Genomic DNA, 20018 nt, shown 5'->3' with positions numbered 1-20018 from the left:
ATTTTGTCCCCTGGCCTTTCACTTCCTAATACCTTGTTCTCCACATCTGTGTAGTGGGTTTCCATCTGTCCTGCCTGCTTCAGAGAGATGACAGAAGGAGTCTCTGAAAAAGCCAGGGGCGCCCTGGGCATGGCCTGGGCAAGTGAGGCCTGACACTTAGGTGCTCTCCTCCCAACCAGGAGCGCCCCTGAGAGTGCAGAGCCCTGAGTCCTGTGCAGTCACAGCAGCCCGTCAGCAGCGTCTCGAGCACCTGGCTGTTCTGCGCTTGGCTGACATCTCGGGATTCCTCAATCTCTTAGGAGACGGAGAGGAAATGTGTGTTTTCAGTTTGGGAAGGAAGATACATCTCTAAATGTCAGACCCGAGGCTTCAAATAAGCCCATAGGATATTTTCATTTGGGGACTGAGAAGAGCCGACCCAAACAGCCACCTACTTAGGCCCATGAAACTTACACTCCAGAGAGGCTCAGGGGTAAATCCGGTGCCGCGTCACCCTTTCCCATAAAGAGACGGCTTCGAAGCTCGCGCCTCACTCCGGGCTCATTGTTCTGCGTGTAAAGGGCCTTTGCTAACACCCACTGGCATTTTCTAGTACAAGGGAGCACTGTGTCAACCTACATGAAAACGGAAATGCTAATGCTCCTGGGATTTGAGACCACAGTGCCCCCTCCATGTTCAGTAATCCTGGAGGCACCGACTGGAAAATACATTCCACGCAGCACTGATTCATTTAGAGCAATGTCTTTCAGACTCTGTCCCTTGGAACCCTGAGGTTCCACAGAACGTATCACGGACTGAGGCAGGGGGCAGATGGCTGCAGGAAATGGGTGCCCTCCAGACCTCAGCAGTGCACCAGGCCTTCCTTCCCATCCTGGTCAGAGAACTTCTGCGTCCATTTTTATGCTGTGGTTCTGCACACAACTCCATTCAACAGAAAGTTCCCCTGCTTTTAAAAAGAGTTTGAAGACCCCTGGCTGAGGTAGAGGCTGTATTCAATCTATAATTCTATTTACGGAACAAAAATAAATAACCTATTTCTAAATCCAGCTTAATTAGCCCTCGCATAAAGTAAAAGTAAACCTCAGCAGAATTCTACAGGATTCGGTCATGATCATTCTTTCTCCTCCTTCAGATGTAGCTGAGGGTCGTTGCATCTGTCATTAAACTCCCCATTCCCCGTTCAGAAGGCTGCCCTGTACTTTGTGAAGGATTTCCACAGACTCACTGGCTGGGCTGTAAGCAAACTCCTTCACCAGCCCGTAGGAAGCGTCTGACTGAAACGCAGGAGGTCACTCTCTTTTCTGCCAGGGGCAGCTTCTCAAACACAGACGGGTGGCCCGGGAGAGGGGGTGGGGCAGGGGCCAAGTCTAATGGCAAAGGCAATGGCTTTGGGCCAAAGGGTAAAAATGCTTGTTTTCAGGAAAATTAGAAGAATTTGCCTGAGGCAGGTCCCACTTACACACTGAGTTCTTATATGGGCCCTTTTCTATTGCTGTTTACTTTGCTTTTAAAATTAAAAAATCAGTGCCTGCCAGTCAGGGGGCCTCTCAGGCCCTGAAAGGGTCTGCCGTTGCCCCCACCCCAGCTCCCCACCCCAGGCTGCTGGGTCAGAGACTGACGGGAATTGGGCGTCAAGAGGGAGATGTGTGGGGGAGAGGCGTACGTGGAGTCTGGGCTGTTTTTCTGTATGGTAATGCACAAACCAGGGTGGCCATTCTGAGACAGGCACTTTCTCCTCTCCAGTCTCTGAGGCAGGTCTTTGAAAACAATTGCCGGCTAGAATGACTGAAAAGAATCTTCCTGGGGGTCCTGAGCAAAACCTCTGAGAGAAGAGGGAGACTTTCCCTCATCCTCCCTGACAGATCCCCAGGGCACTGCATTCCCCAGGCTGGCATTTCACCACACCTGCCTACAGGTTTGCTGCTGGGGGTAGTGGGGGCAGTGGGGAGGCCAACATGGGAAGCCACTTTTGTGGTGCCTGTGACCCAGTCCGGCTTCTAGAGGGCTTAGGCCCACACAGCACCTGGGGCTACTGTGTCCCCACCCAAGCCTGGGGCTGTAGGCTCTCCACCTGCTTCCCAGCCAGGCAGGTGACTGCCCCATGCTGGTAAAAGCTGAGGCCTTGGAGCAATTCAGACACTTCCTCCTTTGGAGCCCTCTGAGCCTCAGTGTCCTTAGCTCAAAAGTGGGACGACAGGCCGGGCGCAGTGGGTCAAGCCTGTAATCCCAGCACTTTGGGAGGCCGAGACGGGCGGATCACAAGGTCAGGAGATCGAGACCGTCCTGGCTAACATGGTGAAACCCCGTCTCTACTAAAAAATACAAAAAATTAGCCGGGCGTGGTGGCGGGCGCCTGTAGTCCCAGCTACTCGGGAGGCTGAGGCAGGACAATGGCATGAACCCGGGAGGCGGAGCTTGCAGTGAGCTGAGATCGGGCCATTGCACTCCAGCCTAGGGGACAGAACGAGACTCCGCCTCAAAAAAAAAAAAAAATTGGGACGACAACTACCATTTGCTTGATAAGGTTTTTGGAAGGACAAAAAAAGAGACAATCTTGACGAAACCCTCAGCTCAGAGTCCTGGGCACATCATAACCACTCCCGAAAACATTAGCTATTATGAGTTACTATAGTTCGATATTCTTGATGGGAAGCAAGTGCTTCTAGTATAGTATCTAATAAAAGCACCTCCCAGTGGTGCCAGTTGCTCGCTGTGTGATGTCAGATAAATTCCTTTACCTCTCTGAGCTTCACTTTCCCCCTTCACAGAATGAAGATGACCATTCCCATCCCACAAGGTGACAGTGGCCAATGAAAGGGGCAAATGCAAACAAGTGCTTAGTGCAGGGCCTGGCACTTGGCAAACAAGCCATATATGATAGCTGCTGTTATTCTCCAAGGACAACGTAGTGTTTTTGGATTTTGTTTTTCTCTAAGGCCTCCCTGGAGCGCGTTCTTGAAGGCTGACCCGGCAGTCAGCTGAGGGACATTCCTAACCCGCCCGAGAGGGACAGGACCTGCCCGAGGTCCCTGTACCTGCACACAGCTCCATTCGACAGAAGGTTCCCCTGCTTTTCAAATGAGTTTGAAGACCCCTGGCTGAGGTAGAGGCTCTATTCAACGTATAATTCTATTTACAGGACAAAAATAAATAACCTATCTGGGTCCCCTTCACTCTCCCTTTAGAGGTTGCTGTTTCAACACTAGGCTGGGGCGGGGAGATCATTGTTTTAAATATTTTTATTCTCATCAAGTTTGAGAGAATGCTTTTAAGGCTGTGAGGTGCTCATGAAAGGTAGAGGGAGAGGTGAAACCCACCATGCGAAAGTGAAACAGAATTGAGAAGATCTCACCGAATCTGAATCACTTAAAACAAACAAACGTTTAGCATTCAAACAAAGGCTTTCTCTAAAGGTGTCAGAGCTGGGGCTGGAGTTTCTTACCTTGTCCCACCCTCACCCTTCTCTGTGACGCTCTCCTTTGTTGACTGAGGATGCAGGGAAGAGAGGAGAGATTGTGGGAAGAGAAGGTGGCTCGTGGCTATGCCTTGCAAAGCTGCAATTGCCAAGGGTGCAAGATGGACATGCTGATGGACCCTGACGTAGAAATCTTGCCTCAGTTGGACTGTAGTGAGTTCATTAGACAATCCCATCCTCTCTTACATCTTTAGGGGAACGGAGCTAAGAATCTGCCAGCTTGGCCTGAGAAGAGGGCCCTGTTCTGACCCCACATAAATAGGCAGGAGAGGCAGTCATGGAATTTTTATGGTAGGACCTGGACTTTCTTGTTTACTCAGCTTAACCTCTTGACTATAATGTGCCAGCTACATATTTATTCACAGAACTGTTAGAGATAAAAGGGACCTCAGGGGATATTCAACCTGACCCCTTCACTTTGCAGAAAACGGAAATGAAGCCCCAGATAGGTGAAGAACTTGTTCAGGGTCCCGTCCTGGTTTCTGGCATCGTTGGAATGAAAATCCAGATCTCTCAGCTGATTTTCTACGTTTCTTGTTCATTCTCGCTGATCTTCCCATTTTAGGGTAGCTATGGGAACAGTGACTACCAATTACTTTCCCGGGTCTTTGCCCTGCTTTGCACTCGTTTGTGCCTGCGTTTTCCATTCTGGTGGATGTTGGTTACCGCTCAGATTTGCCTCACTCTTTTAGGATACAGTTAGCTCGCGCTTTAGAACTTTCAGAATTACGTTAGATGCAGAGACGTTAGCTGGAACTTGTCACCTCACATTCTCCCTCTGCTCGGGCTCTCCTCCTTACCCCAAGGAACGAAACAAGTTGGCAAATCCCACCTGAAAATTGGCTGCAAGTCTCCTGCTGTGTTTTCAGCAAATTCATTTCAGGTGGCTGTGCCTGAGTTTGCAGCTCATCTTCTATTTTGTAGAAGAATCACTTGGGTGGTTCCTTCCTCTCATAGGTACTTTCCTTCCCTGTCAAGTTTGTTTTGGAAAACCAACTTTTTAAAGTTTTTGTTACCAATAAGAATTTTATTTTGTGGGAATTCCTAACCGAAAACAAAACAAAAGATCATTTCTTAAGGATGTATGCTTACCATATTCCGTCATGTATGGATTTGCCTGCTTTTCACGGCTTTGTAAAAGAGGCCTCCTTTCTATTCTGTTCCGCAAAGCTTTCCTGTATTTGGTGTATCTTTCTGATAAAACACTTGAATTCAGTGGTGTGTCTCTGAGGCAAATTAATTTTAGTGCCGTGGTTGAGACTGTGAAGATGTAAACGTGCAATAACATCGAGAGCAGGAGTTTGCTTTAGCAGGGTTTGTTAATGAAAGGACATCCAGAAGCTTTCGCTTTCTGCAGTGAACAGTGAGGACAAACGCTGGCCTGACCGAGATGGTGAGAGTGGTGTGCCAAGGAGATCCCAGGAGAGTTGCTGATTCTTTTCTCTGGAGGCAAAACCCAGGAAGGCTTTAGAGGCTCAATTCTAGCGCTGCCTGCCCCTGGAGGGGGGACTCCTAGCTGATTCTCTTCCAGTGTGCCAAAGTGAGATCGGTAAAGATTTTCCATCCAGGTGAAATTTAAATCCCACCTGTTCACACTTTTATATAATGTATGCACATTAATTGCATCCCTAAGTATTTGGTTGGAAGTTTGCTTTCAGTTAGATCTCCCAGTCTTCCTGGGTTCTGCCCTGTTTTGCTATTTCCCAGAAGCTCTTTTGAGGGAACGTCCAGGAAGCCACACACCCTCCTCCTGTACCCTGCGGCTCCAAGTGGTCGGGAGCCCTTGGAAAGAGCTGAGAGTGAGACTCAAGGATCTGGGTCCTTCCCTGCCAGCCCAGCCACGTGACCTGGGCAAGACCATTCCACTGTCTCCGTCATGTGGAATCTGCGTGTTGTCTGTGTTCCCTTCCAAATATAAAATTATGGAATTGTAGGACTTTGGCAAATTGCGCGTCCACAATTTCTTTTTCAATGGGAAAAAAAGGGAAACCATATCCATGGAGTTACAGCGGAGATGTAACAGAGATGTCCTAGAGTGAGCAACCATCTGTGCTTGCCCAGCACTGAAGGATTTTCCAGGACACAGGGCTTCTCGTTTTAAAATCCAGAAAGTTCCAGACAAAATGGTCACCATAGGCATGTGTACGTTTCATTCACCAGACTCCTGACACCTTAATACGGGTGCAGGATGGGGAAGCCCAGCCTGGGGAGGTTGCTGAACCCCACAGGCTTTCTGATGGAGTCTGGCTGAAAGAAAGGGGCAGACAGGTTCCGGCCACATTCCCTAGAAGAGAGCACCTTAACGTGCAGTCGACGTGTTTGATCTGCGTCAGCTCTGCCACGCTGGTCCCGTATGTATAGGTAGTGCACTCACAGAAAATGGAACCGGGGCCTGTGAGGATATTCAGTCCCCACACCTACCCACCACCGAAAAAGAAGTCATCTATAAATTCCCGAAGAAATCATTTCATCCTTTCCCCTTTCTGGAAATAGAAGCTTCCTCCATAATGGATAGGCTGCCACCTTGTGGCCATGAGTGGGAATGTGGGAAAGTGCCGGTAACCACAGAGGAAGAAATGCTTCTGGGTTTAAATCAATTCAGTTCCTATAGGGTATGAGGCAGTGAGCTAGATGCTTGTGTGGCTAAGACTATCATTCTGTTAGCAAGGGTAGAGCTTTGCTGTGTGCTCGTGATAAATAAATACACTTAGCAGTTTGCGTGTAATATCTTCTATAGTGTGCTTAACAACCCTGACAGGTAGCAATCATCACCATTTTACAGATGAGGAAACTGACACTCAGAGGTTAAGTACATTTTTAAGGTGACACAGCAAAGAGCTAGGATTTGAAACCAGGATTGGCTGGCCCTAAGGCTCATGGTCTGGACCACGAGGCTATACTGCTAGAGAGATTAGCATGAATAGAAAAATAGGACCACATAGATCGTCTGGGTGGAAGAAATAGGTCATTGTGAATGTGTGGGAGAGATTAACTTGGTGAACATAATGGAAGAATGCAAAGCATGGAGTGACTCACATCAAAGCAGTGGAATCCAGAGTAAGAGGGAGAGGGAACTAGAGTTGTCAGGATTCCAGGTTAAGGGGAAGGTGGGATTTGAAGTAGCTGTTGAAGGATGGGTAGGAATCAGATCAACAGAGAGAGCTACAGCTTAGTGACCATTAATAAGCTGGCCAAGTCGGTGTTTGATAAATATTAGCCTTTTTTTTGTGAGATGGAATCTCACTCTGTTGCCCAGACTGGAGTGCAGCGGCACAATCTTGGCTCACTGCAACCTCTGCCTCCCAGGTTCAGGCGATTCTCCTGCCTCAGCCTCCTGAGTACCTGGGATTAAAGATGCGTGCCACCACGCCTGGCTAAATATTAGCCTTTATGAACAATGTGTATGTCATGAGTTAAACCCACACTAAAGGCTTTATATATTTTTTATTTATTTATTTATTTATTTATTTATATATACATATAATTAATATGCAAAGGCCCTGCAAGGTCTTTGTTGTTATGACCCCCATTTCATAGGTGAGGAATCTAAGCCGTAGAGAAGTGGTCACTCCCCCACAGTCACATTCATAATAAGGGAGTCACAATGTGAGCCCACGTCTTCTGACTCCAAGCCTGTGCTAAAATCGCTGCATGTTTACCGGTGGAGAAAAGTCCCACTGACACAGGCAGGGAGGGCCATGCTCACAGCACGCCTGGATGGTCCAAGTCATGCAAGCTATGATAAAGGAGAGAGTGTGCAGGGGTGGGATGGACGAGGACACTGGGAATGGAGATGGGGGCCTGGATGCCTACGTTTTTGCTGATGAATATGTTGAAGCCTCTCCCTGCAGCCACCAATGTACCAATGTGAGCTGAAAAGCATCTTGGTACCCAAAGGGAGAGGAGGGCTATGGAGGCCACATAAGAAGGGCCCCACTGTCCAAATGTTTCCTTTCTCTTATCCACACCACTGGGAAGTGCAGTGCATGGCTCCTTCGCTAACTGACCGACCTCAAGGGGGTTAATTCTCCTCTTTTGGCCTCAATTTCATCATCTATCATGTAGGGATCATGATTTTTTCCCTACATCGTGAAATTTGCCTACTTAGCATCTAGTACTATCAGGGAATTGTGAGAACCAGATGTAAGAAAAGACATGAAAGAACTGAAAAGTATGAGGTGTATTATGCGTTCTGATTTCATAAACTGAATGCATATGCCTTTTGAGAAGACTCAGTGTCAGCCCCTTATAGAAGGCATTTCTTCGTGAGGCTGGACATTTCATTTGAAAAGCCTTACTACATGGTGAAGTGCCTTTCAGTCACAAGATTTTAGGGAAAGCAAACCCAAGTTCACTTTTAAAAGAGATGCTTGACTTATGGGTCTGAAAAGGTTGCGAGTGGGGCACTCCCAGGCGTGATTTAACCAGGGGTTCAAATACAACCACCACACTCTGTCTTTGTATCTCTCTTCCTGCCTCCCCCATCATCCCTCCTGTACCTTCTCTTGTTTTTTCTGCACTGGCTCCGTTTGCAGAGAGGTGCCCTCCCCTCACTTGGCAAGACAGCCACCACAGCTGCAAACCTCACAGCCTCCCGGTTCAAGGTGAGTCTTTGTCCCCACATTCCTGTGGGCACATGTGCTCCCATTGGCTACAGCATGGTCATGGAACAGAGAATGAGAAACGCTAATTGCCTTAGCCTAGGACCGCATACTCCACCCACCATGCATAGGAACTGAAATTGGGGAGGAGTGGACCTGCAAATAAAAATGAGGCTGTTGCAGTAAAACACAGGGAAAGAAGCGCGGGGAAGGCAAGCAGTAAAACACAGGGAAAGAAGCGCGGGGAAGGCAAGCAGCGAACCACTTGGTTGATTCCATGCACCATGATTGCTTTTCTCCTTGGTTTGTCATCACCAGGACACAGACTCCCCTTGCCGGAAGCAAAGCCCTTGCATCTGGCTTGCTCCTCTGAGGACTTGCTGATGACCACAGCAGTTCAGAGTTTGCTGAAGCCCAATCTCATATGACGATCGAAGATCTTAGGAAGTCCAGAAAAATGGGCAGGATAACCTTGGAAGCCAAGATGGCATATTCATGGCTCAGTTCAGATGGTACAAGGAACTAGGTCCTGACTCCTGGGCTAGTTGTGGAAAAAGTTCAAGCGATCTTTAGGTTCAGTTTAATTCCCCACCCAGGAATTGAACTCTTCCTGCAAGGTACAAAGCCCAGGGTGGCCATGGAAAGAACTCTGAACATCCCTGATCTTAGAGAATTCATGTCTAGTTCAAGGTGAGCACAGTTGGGTCATCAAGTAACTGTAATTCTAAGAAATGGCCCGAAAATTTTCGATGACTCCCTTACCAGTTTCTTGTTGCTTTCCTCTTAGCATTTCTCTCCTATGTGTGATATTTCTGGATCATTACTTCTTAAAGTTTATTATAATCACGTGGGTGCTTGAAAGTGCAGAAATAGAGGTTTTACTTTAGACCCGATTCAGAATGGGAGGTGCAGAGAGCAGCAATCTGGTGTTTAACAAGCAGCCTGGGTTGATAAGGCCACTAAAGTTCGAGATGTTGCTCTGTGATGTATCCATTTTTCCTGTAACTCACAGTTTATTAACACTTAACTGATAATCAGCCTTCTATTCCATTTGTTTTTCTCTAAATTCTGAAGGTAGCCCATTAAATGGTAGCGAACAGTGTAAAATGGGCCCTTCCCCTTGGAAAAGTAGGGCACAAGTGGTTTTTCAGAGTTACCCTGACATTTTCACAGCAAGAGGTCATTAGGCCCCATGCAGCCTCACCTTGATATTTCACTGGGGCTAGAAAAAGCTTTCCCCTGTTGTTGGTCTTATTCAGACAGCTTGGAGGCCCTTAACTTCACAATGATCAGAGGCGATAATGGTTAAAAGACAAAGCCAGCCAAGAGAGAGAGGGTATTGACAGGAAGCATGCCAGGTGACTTAATTGAATTTGGGCAATTCAGATGGGGTAGCTGGTTCTCATTTAGGAAATGCAGATTGAATAACCAGTTCCTTGTTAAAGAGGGCGATGCAATTTGAGGAGCTCTGCATCAGGCACCGACGGCCCAGCCAGTCCCAACATTGAGTTCTTACCCCTACCCATGCTCACCAGCATTTTAAATTCACTTGAGATTTGCTGTTTCCTTCCTCCCTTGAAAATTTTTAAAGTTCTATCATTATTTTTCATTTTATGATACTCAGTTTCAAAATCAAGTAATATTCTAGTTTGTTATAAGTACATTTTACAATATTTATATTAATACTTTTTTTATCCATTATTTTCCATAAATCATACCTCCAAAAACCTTTTGGAAATAGCTCATACTGTTTTAAATAAGTACACAGCAGCTAATGTTTACTGTGTGCCGAGCACTGTTCTAACTGCTTTGTAATTTAATTTTTATTTACCATAATACCAGGAATTAGGCTCCCCCATTTTGCAGATGAGGAAACTGAGGCACAGAGCCACTTATGTGATTTTGCTTGGGGCTCACAGCTTAGAAGACAACAAAGAATGAACATCATCCTCTGCCCTTCTCCACCACTGTGTGCCACCACCCGAAAAGAATCTTAGCTGCAGAGAAACCAGACATCAAAGTCCCACTGAGGATTTGTGATATTTCTGATGAAGAAGATATTTTCTCCCATCCTAGGGGAAGGGATTGCAGGGCTTAGGTGAAGAAAACTGTAGCACTAACCTGCTATTGATTTATGTGAAAAGATAAATTGGCACCAGACAGGGAAATCCTTGGCTTTAGGTGATCTCGGGGAGTTTACCTGGGGGATAAAGCTCGTGAGATCTCTACAAAGTGAGACGCATTTTATCGTACAGAGAGTGATATTTTGATCGCTAAGTTTTCTGGAGCCAGTAGATATCAGGAAATCTGACTTAGCCTTTTGACGTTCAAATCCATCTTGAATGAGAATGGCAATGTGGCTTGAGACAGGAGCATCAATTCACCCAGGTCTTCAGGTCAGCAGTATGACCCCTTCTTGCCTTTCAATTTTAACTATTCCATGACTTCAACAACATGGCAAAATGCATGATTATTCTTTCTCAAAAGAAGCTAAGAGTTTCAGTGGAATTACAAGGCAACAGGGGACCGTGGGGATAATGATTGTGTTTGAAATAAATATCTCAAAGCCGGTACAACAACCAGGAGTCCCTTGGCATAAAATAACTAGATTATACTCCAGAATTATCTCAATCCATTAACCCTCCATCAGTTTAGTCCAAAGAGAGTCTTAGAAGGCCCTGATGATCCTTCAAAGCACCACTCAGCTAGAGTTTTAGTTCAGAGACAAGGCTGTACTCCAAATATCAGCTCTATTCCACTCTTGATTGTCTTAATTAATAAAAAGTTTGTGAGGACTAAGCCCATGAGTCACAGGCCCAAACCCACTTAGTGCTTCTCCAGTTATCTCTGGAGATGGATTTTCTTTCTTAAAAGACTCCAACCTATAGACTAATACATTTGTAAAATACTATAAAAACAACTTACTAGAAAAATGAAATAGAGATATTATTTTTGTCTGTTTTCTATTGCTTATAACGAAATAGCTGAGGGTGGTTAATTTGTAAGATGTTAAATGTATTTCCTACAGTTCTGGAGGCTGGGAAGTCCAAGGTCAAGGAGATGCATCTGGTGAGAACCTTCTTGCTGTTCAAGACTCTCTGAAGGGTCCTTAGGTGGCACAGGGTATCATATGGGGAGAGAGCTGAGTATGCTAGCTCAAATCTCTCTTCCTCTTCTTATCAAGCCACCAGTCCCACTCCCCATGATAACCTATTAATGCATTAATCCATGAATCATCTCTCAAAGGCCCCATCTCTCCATACTGCCACATTGGAAATTTCAACATGAGTTATGGACAGGACAAATATTCAAACCATAGCAGATATACAGAATAGAAGCACAAATATTTGATTATTAGATTAAACAGGCACAAAATTGCATTTCAAAAAATATCAGAATGCACATAATTAGAAAAAAGGAAAGAATTACAAAACTGTGCATGTGGGTCATGGAAAGTGTGGTGGTTAATATCATGTATAGGTGGGTACTATCATGTACACAAATGCAGCAACGTCACATTGTTATCATTTTTAGATACTCTCAACTTCAGTGTTTATGTCTTCAGGGACTGGTAATCAACAGTTCTTGGACTGGCAATGATCACCTAAGAGTTAACATGACTCCAGTCTTAGCCTTCAGTGCCCTTAAACATCCAGGCTCCTAGAAGTTTCTTGGGAAACCAGATGTCTTTGATACAATAAGCCAAGGCTCTAAGAATAATGTGCTTTACATTAATTCAAACCATTTATCAGAGGAATATGAGAGCAGATGATGTATTTTAGAATTCAGACATGGAGTTATTGATCAAAGAAGAAATTAAGACTTATGGTTATTATAGTAAAGGGCAGGAGGGATGGGGGCAGAGGTGCTTGGAGTCCTGGATAACCCATTCAGCTCTACCTACAATAATGAAAGTCAGGGAGCATTGGCAGGATCAGTGCCTGCTGATTAGGTCTACTCTTGGCTCCTCTGGGTGAGGATTTGTTGTACTTTGATGGGCATAAGGGAGGGTCTGCGCATGGAACCCCCACCACATGCATTGGTGCTACTGCTTAGGAGGAGGGAATGATCCTCCTGCCTCCATCCTTGAAGCCCCCAAGCCTCATTGCAATCCTAGGAATCTGTCATCTTCACTTGTCTATTCAGATCCAATCCCCACCCTCTTTGTCCCCTACCCCCATTTACCAAAATCTGAACTGTTGCATAGTCAATCCCTATTGGCACACACCCCACAATGAGCCAAATGCATATTAATGAATAAACTGACGTGTGGTTCAAATTACATGCTACATAAGTTGCAGCAACCTTGCTTGTGTCTCATATCAGCATTGTGCACATAATAACAAAATCTTACATTGAGATAGTTTCTAAATAGTGCCTTGCATGTGAATGTTGAATATTCTCAATGCCCTTTTTCTTATTTTTAAAAAATATCTTTTTGGGAAAAATATAAATTAGCAAAAAGAAGAAATCCATCTAAGTCAGTACTTGTATAGAACTAAATCCTTACTTTCCATAGCTTCATACTATTTCATTGTATAGATTTACCAAAATGAGGGTAACCATTGCTTTTGATGGACATTTGGTTACATACTCAGATTTTTTTCACTTTACCTTGTAAACATTTTCCCACATCATTAACTGTTCTTCTACCTAGTGTCTTTAATGACTGAATACTTGCATAGTAATCTATTGTATGGATATAATACTAAATTCTATCAGTGCCATGTAATTACTTTTCCCCCAAACATCTGCTGTTATCAATAGTGTTACTGCTGATATAATTGTAAATCTATTTTTGTCTACCTTCATAAGTATTTCTTGGGTTAAGTTCTTAGCCTTGTAGCCCTGGATCAAAGGGCATGGAATATTCTGGAACCTTCCTGAAGCCTTGCCATATTGCCCAAGTCAAAAGGTTGTGGGAGATGGAAAGAGCTTGGAGTGTGGAGAAAGACAGGCTTTGATCCTAATCTTTGCTCTGCCACTTACCAAGCTGGGTGGCCTTTGCCAAAAACTGATATTCTCTGAGCCTCAATTTCCTTGTATAACAAAAGGATAAAAGTAAAAGCATTTACTTCATAGGACCGTTTTGAGACTCAGATAAAATCATGCATTTTGAGCCTTCTGTGGGAAGCAACCTTCCCCTCGGTCATTTTGGAACGGTGTATAAGCAAGGATGCATTTTTAATTCAGTCTGCCTTCTCCATCAACTTTTACACGCATCTCAGAACCCGGGCACCGCTCCATGGAACATTTTAGCCAGGGAGGAGAGGCCGTGGGGGCTGGAATTTCAAAGGCATGCAGAACTGGTCTTGCACTCTTATAATGTGAACAAAATGTCCACAAACAAATGATTACTAGATAAACAGGTTTGGGATTGGAGTCTTTTGAGGGTTGTGTCCCCTGCTCTGAAGTGTGCGACCTCAGAGTTGTGTGTTGTTGCTGCTTGGTGAACAGGATGACAATGTCTGGTTCTGAAATCCCGGGAGCTGAGGGAAGCCCCTTTTTGCCCAGTTCCTATTCTCCCAGGGTTTTTTTGTGACGTGAGCCTCGGAGCTAAGAAGAGAGAGAGAAATGAGGTCTGCTGATCCCCAGCAAAACTACATGCACCTCCCTTTGATCTGTTTTGGTTGAAAACCTACAAAGGTTAAAATAGAGAAAACCTCCATGGCAGGCAAGCTATATGTGGTTAGCTTTGTGTGGGAGCCTGAGTCCTGGAGTCTGCCCTGGCTTTTGCAGCAGGCACATTTGTATGTTTGGATTTTCCAGAAGGGATAAATCACACAAACAGAGCACCTTGGGAATCCTTCAGGGAGTCCTGCTCGGCCCCAGCCCCCTTCTGTTAAACACACACCCCATTCTCCAGGCTGCGGAGAGCGGTTCACACACTGCCCTTGTCTGAAGAGCTTTCTCTGGAAAACTCATTCTTGGAGAGAACTTTCTTTGTGCAATAGTTCAGCCTTTTAGACTAAACAGACGAGAAAATAGTGAAGTACAGAAAAAAAGGAGTTCCTCCTGGTAAATAGGGGAAGAGTTGCTTTGAGTTTGATATCCTCTGCCTCTCTGATTGTTGCATGCCATGTTGACAGTGGTACCCCAGCCAAGACAGATACTGAGAAACAGATCCTCTTTTCCACTGCGTCTTGTTTTCTCTTTGTTTTCTCATTGCTTGGATGGTGTTGCGAGCCTGTCTGGCCTCCAAGTGCACATCTTGTCCTCTTCGGGGCCCAACATAAGCCTGTGATATTTGGCCTGCAGAGCAGCACTCGTTTAAAATCAAAGCTTTGAAGGTTGGTCTGGTTTGAGAACAACCCCGAAGCCTGAGATTCTTTGGCATGTGGGCCCCTTGGGGCTGCGTGGAAAGAGGAGAGTCCAGTTTTCCCGGATGAGCCTGGGGTGAGGTTGAAGGATAGTCTCCTCAATGATGGACCTGACTCTGAAACCAAAGCCAGGACTCTTGCCCCAACCTCCATCCCCGTCCTACCTCCAGTCGGGCTGGTCTGCGGCGCACGCATCCTGCTTTTATTACAGGGTGCATTTCGCTTACAGACCCTTCCACCCGAGCCACTCCACCCCCACCCCCCTGAAATGAGCTCCCCATTCCATTAAGGTGCTGCTGGAGCTCAGGGTGGATGACAGCACCCGCCCAAGGTTAAGCTTCCAATGGAGGAGGGAGAGAATGTTGGACCAGCAATTTCGGAAGACAGTTAAAAGATTAGATAGTAAATTTACTTAACAGAGACTAATCACCTGGGACTGGGTTTCATATCCTGTTTTGAAATAATGTATTTTCTTTTGTGCTCTGGTCTGAATCTGTCATCCCTCCTCTAATAATGAGAGGCAGCGGATTTTTAATCTTTGACCTTCTTCCGTATAATCTAATCACAGTGGTTTTCTGATCCTTCTCTCCTTATTTGGTGAAGTTCTGGAAAGAAAAAGAACTCATTTCTCGGGCATTGCTGGGCTATTCTCCATTGCTGTAAGGGGCTGGGTTGAGAGGTAGAATCAGGTTCTGCCTGTTAGATGTTCACCTTTAGGCCCTTAAAATCAAAGGGTAGAGGAGGAGAAATAAAAAGAAAGGAAAGCCCAAGGCTCTTAGGTCTGAATCAGATGAATGAAGGGTGGTGATTGGAAACTACAGTAAAACATTCACAACATCTGTTTCATACCAGTGCAGCGTGGAGAGTTGTGAGTCACAAAATGGGAGCAGTCATAGGTGAGGCCATTTCTGAGTCTAATAGCACTAGGAATGAGACCTTAGGTAATCCTCCAATTGTCTGTGCATGGAAACTTCTACGCACTTAGCCGCTTTGCCTTCACTTTCAAACTGGGAGGTCCTGGGTGTCTCTCCTTCCTGTTGGGTTTGGCTCATAGGTGGGATTCCTGGGGTGCTTGACCCTAGGCAACCCCGTCTGAGGTCTTCTCTTTGTGTGGGGTTGTCAGATGGGGTGTCTCTTCAGATTCCTTGACTTTGGGAGTTGCCCCAACAGGAATCCTGCAGGCTGGGAGGTTGGGTTCGGGTTCTAACTGGAAATGGGAGCGAGAGGACAGAGGAATGCCTTCACTTCACCTCCTGCCCATCTCCCTGTGGATGCAATTGTTGCTCGATTGGCAGAAGAGGTGTAGACAAGATCTATAGCCTCTCTCTCCTCACGTTTTCCGTCTCTGAGGGCTCAGGGACCCTTTAGATACAGCTATGTCTTTTGGCTGCTTAGCCAGAGTTCTCTAAGTTGAAAACAACAAAACACACTCAAATTTAGTTTAAAAAAGAAAGGTATTTATTGAAAGACTATGGGGTGGGGCATCTAGAATCAAAGGGAAGGTTGAAAAACAAGGCTTGCAGATCATCTTCAGAAGGTATTGAGAGCAGCAATTGCTCAACAGTCAGACGCAGGCACCAGCGCTAGTGAACAGGTGCCACTTACACTCGGTCTTTTGTGTCCTTTGTCTGTAATTCAAATGTCTTGGAGGGAGAACCTCTCTGACCCAGCTTGGGTCATGCATTTGGTCAGGGCAAGGTAGGGCATCTGGATTGATAGTCCTACCAGACTATACCGAGGGAAAGGAAGTTTCTCAAAAGGTAATAGGAGGATGTACTTTTACCCAAAGAAGACAAAGACAATGGTGAGTTAGCCATAAGGCCAGCACATTTCTACCAAACATCCATGAATCCATGTCTCACAGGAGTCTGACCTTGCTGGGTAGGTCTTGCGATGGGGCAGGCAGAGCAATCCAAAAGAGATGGCAGGAGAAACTGATGGTGCTCTCTTCTCTTGCCTCCTTCCCTTCACACTGTGCCACTGTCATTACCACTCCTACACCTGTCCTCCCACTGTTATCAGAATGGGCAGATTGACTCCCAGAAGTTAAACTTTTGAGTTGAGGTTATTTCATTTCTTATGAATCTCCCAGATTCTAATCGTCACTTGTCTTTGTTAACTTCCCTCCTGGGCCCCTTTGTTCCCCACTGAGGACCTCCCCCCACCCCCTCCCCGAAATTCACAGCTGAGATAAATAATTCAGAGGTAAAATAAATGTCCAGCCCCCACCCCAGCTCTGTGTAATTACCTCCCTGGTGTGTGTTGGCTTCGCCCTTATGGGAAATATGAGAAGGGAAAAGGGTCCTTTTAGCCTGTGAATGGTGCTTTATTATTTTGATGCATGAATGCGGAAGGAATAAGAGACAAAATAAAGTTAATAATACATTGCAGTGTAGATAATTCATCACTTAAATCAATAGGAACTGCAGGTCACTGAACTGGAACTGGTGTTACTGTGATCCAAACATGGAATTAATAATTGAAACTACACTGATCTGTCTTCCTGGAATGGGAAGACAGACAACCCCAGGGATAGATGCACCCAGCACAGGAGGAACAAGGCAATAGAGATAGACAGATGATTCATTTAATTCCTGCAGCTGTCACATACAGTAAATATGAAAATCTGCTTTCTATCTGGAATCAGCTTCATTTGGGAGCGAGGCTAGCTGAATTATAGTCTCAGCTCTGTGTTTATTATTTTCATTTATTGCAGGAATTTTAAATGATGGTTAGCATGGAATGCTACATTCTCTGAGGTTGAGCAGGCTCTCTAGCAACGATTAGGCAGTGGTATGCACAGCATCTGTGGCCCCATTAGCTCCTACACACCCACCTGAAAATTGTGGGTACTCAGTTTCCCAGGAAGTTTGGCTCTGTAGCCACATGGAGAACGATTGAATCAGTGACCTGTAGTTTGCAAAAGAGCGTATCAGAAGAGTCAAGAAAGTGGACTTTGAGGGAGATCCCTGGTGGAACAACCTTGGGCAAGTTACATAGTATCTCTGAGCCTCAGTTTCCCTCCCTGTAAAAGTAGGTAATGACAGCACCTACCTCATAAGAGTGCTGGAGGGCTGAGTGAGATCATGAATGAAAGCATTGAGAATCACAGTTGGCTCCTGGTATCCAGCAGTGCCTGCATTACTCTCACAGGTCATGGAGCTACTGGGCCAGGGTAAGGCTGAAGTTGGTGGTTTATGGAGAGAGATTTAGTGTTGTTTAAAATCGACCCTCCCAGCTTTGGCTTTTACAGGGGTAGAGTTGATTGTAGAAGTTAGTCTCTGCACTGCTCCCTTCCTCTTGCAGGAGATGGGGTGGGAGTGAGATCAGGGCGCCCGCCCATAGCTCTGGATGAGTGGCAAAAGTAGGAACTCCATTCGGAGGTAGAGATTGGGCACAGTTAAATTGTTCTGCCTAATGAAATGGAAGGAGGTGGAGTGAGGAACAGGTTTCTAGAGGACTTCTGGGGAGGGAAGCAAAGGGGAAAATCCAGGAAAGAATGTGAGAAACAGAACCTGCAGAAAAAAAGTGGCTGCATTTTTTTAGAACAAAGATGCTTAAAATTTATTTTTAAATCTCCTTCCTTCTATACAACCTTCACATGAGCCTGCATCCTGTGGGTGTGTGTGCCTGTGTGTCGGTGTGGGTGTCTGTGTAGGTATATAGATACGTGCCCATGTGTGGCTGTGTCTATGCAGACGTCTCTGTGTAGGTGTGTCTATGTGGATGTCTGTGTGTGGGGGTGTCTGTGTGGAGGTGTGATGTTCACAAATGAAGGAAAAAGGATTGGATTTCTTGGCTGGAGTGACATGGTCCAGAACAGGACAGCATACGTGAGACTGGCCCTGATGATGTATGAACTGATCTATTTTCGGTAGAAGTAGGATTTCAGAAGCAGAGTTCCCTAGGAAAAGCCTCAGTCCTTGCTCTACCGCATGCTCTGGAGAGCCCGGTGGCTGCAGGGCTTCCTGGGCAGGTGAGGCAAGTCTTGCATCCACTTTACTTGCTCCTCTACCTACACCTGTGTAGGCTGTGGAGGGACTGGCTGGGGACATCATCTGTCAGATATAGGAAAGCACTATGTCCAGGAAGTCCCTTTCTACATTCAGCTGCATTTTTGCTCAGTACGGGGGTCTGTGTGCCCCTTGTGGTGACTTTTCTACCGGCCCGGAGCACCAGTCTGAGGATGCTGTGGTTATGTGTGGTCGATCTTGGGAGCAAGAATGGTGATAGACCAGCCCCCCAAGCTTAGGGAGGAAGTCTAGCCAATGAGGAGGGTTTCTAGAAGGGCCGCTTGTAGTCCTTTCCCCATTCTCAGGGGTGTGCTAACATGTGGAAGACTAGGGTCACCTCCTCTGGGGATTTCCTGAACCCCCTGCAACAGTTGAGATCAGATGCTTGGGAGTTACACAGTCAGGGTATTTTGGAGGAGAGGTTGGCATGGCTGAGACTCAGCCTATTCGGCAGAGGACCTGGGGCAGAGTTGGTGGGTGATAGCCCCTCCCTAAAGAGAGAAGTTACCACATTCTGAACTGGTGTCTTTAAAGGGCCACCCCTCCTCTTCTCAAGATGATTCCAGAGTCCGAAAGCCTCTTCTAAGAGGAAAAGTTCTAAGGAACTTTTGGAAGGAATACAATACAGTCTATTAAATGCAGACCTTTAGATCTAGAACCACAGTGATATGAAAATCTGTGCAGTCAAATGTACCCTTGAAAACCCCTTCAGTCACCCTTAAATCTCTAGAAACTGGTCTCTTCAAAACTCAGAAGGCAAACAGGAACTTACTTTTTAAAAGTCTGTTTTATTTTGGGATCTGGCCTTTCCTGGAGTGGTAGAGGCCAAGATCTAGTTTGAACTGGAAAAATAATGGGGTCAGCAAAGAATGTTTCTCTTCTTGCTGAGCAATATAGTTGAGTTTCATGAGTCAGATGCCCTTAATGATGTGACTTCAGCAGAGTGTGAAGCAGGAGAAGGCAGTGAACCAAGAGGCAAGAGAACTTAAGGGGCGGTCCAGCTCCTCTGCAAAGTAGTTGTGTGAGCTTGAACAAGATGCTGCACCTCTCCGGATATAATTTTTCAAACTTCAGAGCAAACTCTGAGAATATTTAGATGGGTATGTAGATAGGTAGGGTGGAGAGAGAGAGATGCCAGTTTTTTAAGAAATGTATAATTTAGTGTTCCAAACAACACGAGAATGAGATACTTTTATAATTATGGTTTTATAATTACCCGTATTTTTCATGAAAGCTCCATTAGTGAGGAATCCAACTTTTCCCCCTTGACATTGTTGAATTGCATTACAAATGTCTAGAATTTATATACAAAGTGTTAAGCATATCCCATTTCAGGATTGAAATGAGCTAATATTTAAGATATCTTCCTTGTCAATTAAGAACAATCCTTCCTAACGGTGAGGTAGGCATAGTGTGAATCCTGATTAGTGGTTGCTTAGGGCTGGGTAGGAGGAAGAGGGTATAGGAGTTGGTAGTTAAGGGATATGGGGCTTCTTTTTGAAGTAACGAAAACGATCTAAAATTGACAGTGATGGCTGCACACATCTGCATATATACTAAAACCACTGAATCCTATACTTTAAATGGATGAATTACAAGGTGTGTAAAT

The 20018-nt window shown here is 45.5% G+C and overlaps 1 protein-coding gene across 1 annotated transcript in view; it reads left to right on the top strand.

Moving 5' to 3' along the window:
- The window catches only part of SLIT3 (slit homolog 3 (Drosophila)), a gene marked incomplete at its 5' end in the record, with an annotated part of 547731 nt that overhangs the window by 205395 nt on the left and 322318 nt on the right, over positions 1-20018 (top strand). The gene's annotated exons all lie outside the window — the stretch shown is intronic.

Source organism: Mandrillus leucophaeus, unplaced genomic scaffold (genome assembly GCF_000951045.1).
Source record: "Mandrillus leucophaeus isolate KB7577 unplaced genomic scaffold, Mleu.le_1.0 Scaffold115, whole genome shotgun sequence".
Classification (NCBI taxonomy): domain Eukaryota; kingdom Metazoa; phylum Chordata; class Mammalia; order Primates; family Cercopithecidae; genus Mandrillus; species Mandrillus leucophaeus.
Note: the sequence above shows the minus strand (reverse complement) of the source record. Positions and strands in the feature narration are given on the sequence as shown.